Genomic DNA, 3,534 nt, shown 5'->3' on the forward strand with positions numbered 1-3,534 from the left:
TTTCTGTCATGGACGGCCCAAAGAATGTCATGCAATTGCGTCTCCGGCCTGCCTAGGACAAAAAACCCATTTTCTATCATGATTTTTTGTCATACAAGTAGGACCCCACCACATCTATGATGATACCAGGTTTTGTCACAATTATCGTCATAGAAGTTTCATAGGTATGACAGAAAAAAAATTTGTTCGGCCCAAAATGTCATGGATGTGTCTTTTTTTGTAGTGTGGGATTACCACCTATTCGAGGGATTGAGCATCAGATTGACTTAATTCCCGATGCATCACTGCCCAACTGTGTGCCTTACCGTACCAATCCATAGGAGACGGAGGATATCATGTGTCAAGTATAGGAGCTGCTCGACAAAGGTTATATACATGAATCCCTTAGTCCCTGTGTTGTTCCTATTATTCTAGTGACAAAAAATGATGGTACATCGCTTATGTGTGTTAGTCATGCCTTCCTATTCCTAGGTTAGATGATATGCTTATTAGTTAAGTGGATCTACAATATTCTCCAAAGTTGATTTGCGTAGTGGATACCATCAAATTTGTATGAAATTGGGAAATGAACAGAAAACAACATTTAAAACTAAGTTTGGCTTATATGAGTGGTTAGTCATGCCTTTTGGGTTAACTAATGCACCTAGTACTTTCATGAGATTAATGAATGAAGTTTTATGTGCTTTCATTGGATGATTTCTGGTAATCTATTTTGATAATATACTTATTTATAGCAGATCTTTGGAGGAACATATGGAACATTTATGTGTTGTTTTTATTGCTCTACCTGATGCACGTTTGTTTGGTAACCTTGGGAAGTGCACCTTTTGCACTGACCGAGTGTCTTTTCTTGTCTATGTTGTTACTCCACAGGGAATTGAAGTCGATAAAGCCAAGATTGAAGCTATTGAGAGTTAGCCGCAGCCCAAAACTGTCACACAAGTGAGTAGTTTTGTTGGACTCGCTGGTTTCTATAGGCATGATGCTGCTAATGTTGCTGATTTGTTCTTTCGTGAAATTATTCGCTTGCATGGTGTGCCAAATACAATTGTTCCAGATCAGGATACTAAATTTCTTGGCCACTTTTGGAGATGTTTATGTGCTAAGTTGGGGACTAAATAGCCTTTTAGTACTACATGTCACCCCCAAACTGATGGACAAACTGAATTAGTCAATAGAACACTGTCTACTATGCTTAGGGATGTTTTGAAGATTAACCTTAAAAGGTGGGAAGAATGCTTGCACATATTGAATTTGCTTATAATCGTTCATTGCATTCTACTACTAAGATGTGCCCTTTTGAGATTATGCATGGTTTCCTACCTCATGCACCCATTGATTTGTTGCCTTTTCCATCTTCGGAGAAGGTTAATTTTGATGCTAAACAACGTGTTGAATTGATCTTAAAACGGCATGAGTTGACTAAATATTGAGCGCATGAATGCTAAATATAAACATGCTGGAGATAAGGGTACAAAACATGTTGTATTTGCACATGGAGATCTTGTTTTGTTACATTTGCATAAGGATAGGTTTCCTGATTTGCGCAAGTCAAAGCTAATGCCACGTGATGATGGTACTTTTAAGGTGTTAGAGAAAATAAATGATAATGCATATAAACTTGTGCTACCTTGAGATTTGGGGGTTAGTCCCACTTTTAACATTGCAGATTTGAAGCCTTACTTGGGTGAGGAAGATGAGATTCCATCGAGGATGTCTTTAATTCAAGAAGGGGAGGATGATGAGAACATCAATACCATTATTACACCCATAGCCCCTGCTACTATACATACTGGACCAATTACTAGAGCTCGCACACGCTAATTAAATTATCAGGTACTTTCATTTATTAGTAATGATTCTAATGTTCATGAGAATACGATGCTGCCTAAATTGGATACATTTGTTTTGCTTATAAATGAAGGGCCAAGCATGGACAAGAACGATGAACATTGGAGCATGATCAAGCATGCAGAAGATGGTGCACACAAGGGGAGCAAGAACAGAGTTTCTGGTGGTGTTTTCAGCACTTAAGAGCCACCGTGATGACATACAAGGACATGGACGAAATATAAAAGATGCCCTTTCATAAATTTCATCCTTAGCTTAATATAGGTGCCACACCACCTTAATTTTGGGCCAGGTTCATGTAATTTCCAAATACTAATTATAGGCTATTTTTAGAGTCCATATTGTAGAGGAAACGACTCAGGAGGTGTTTTAGTCCCACCTTGCCAAGGGGGGACGAAATCCTCTGTCTCCCTACTACTTCTTGAGCTTGCATTGGTTTTCCCTTGAAGAGGAAATGGTGATGCAGCAAAGTAGAGATAAGTATTTCCCTCAGTTAGAGAACCAATGTATCAATCCAGTAGGAGACAACGCACAAATCACCTAATACCTGCACAAACAATCAAACAAGTTGCACCCAACGCGATAAAGGGGTTGTCAATCCCTTCACGGTTACTTACAAAAGTGAGATCTGATATAGATAGATGAAACTAAACAAACGATAAATAAATATTTTTGGTATTTCTGGTTTATAGATCGGAAAGTAAAAGATTGCAAAATAGTAGATCGGAAATTAATATGATGGAAAATAGTAGATCGACAAATTATATGATGGAAAATAGACTCAGGGCCATAGGTTTACTAGAGGCTTCTCTCAATATAGCAAATAATACGGTGGGTGAACAAATTACTGTCACGCAATCGATAGAAAAGCACAAAGTTATGACGATATCTAAGGCAATGATTTTGAAATATAGGCATCATTTCCATGTCAAGTAGACCGAAACGATTCTGCATCTACTACTATTACTCCACACATCGACCAACTCCTGCCTGCATCTAGAGTATTAAGTTCATGAAGAACAGAGTAACTCATTAAGTAGGATGACATGATGTAGAGGAATAAACTCAAGCAATATGATGTAAACGCCATCTTTTTATCCTCGATGGCAATAATACAACCCGTGCCTTGCTTCCCCTACTATCACTGGGAAAGGACACCGTAAGATTGGAACCAAAGCTAAGCACTTCTTCCATTGCAAGAAAAACCAATCTAGTTGGCCAAACTAAACCGATAGTTCGAAGAGAATTGCAAAGATATCAAATCATGCATATAAGAATCTAGAGAAGGTTCAAATAATATTCATAGATAAGCTGATCATAAATCCACAATTCATCGGATCTCGACAAACACACCACAAAAGAAGATTAAATCGGATAAATCTCCAAGAACATCAAGGAGAACATGGTATTGAGAATCAAAGAGAGAGAAGAAGCCATCTAGCTACTAGCTATGGATCAGTAGGTCTATGGTAAACTACTCACGCTTCATCAGAAGGGCAATAGAGTTGATGTACAAGCCCTCCATGATCGAATCCCTCTCCGACAAGATGCCGGAAAAGGCCCCTAGATGGGATCTCATGGGTGCAGAAGGTTGCGGTGGTGGAAAAGTGTTTTCGTGGATGCTTCTGGTGGTTCGGGAATATATGTGAATATATAGGCGAAAGAATTAGGTCAGGGGAGTCA

Source organism: Triticum dicoccoides, chromosome 5A (assembly GCF_002162155.2).
Source record: "Triticum dicoccoides isolate Atlit2015 ecotype Zavitan chromosome 5A, WEW_v2.0, whole genome shotgun sequence".
NCBI lineage: Eukaryota > Viridiplantae > Streptophyta > Magnoliopsida > Poales > Poaceae > Triticum > Triticum dicoccoides.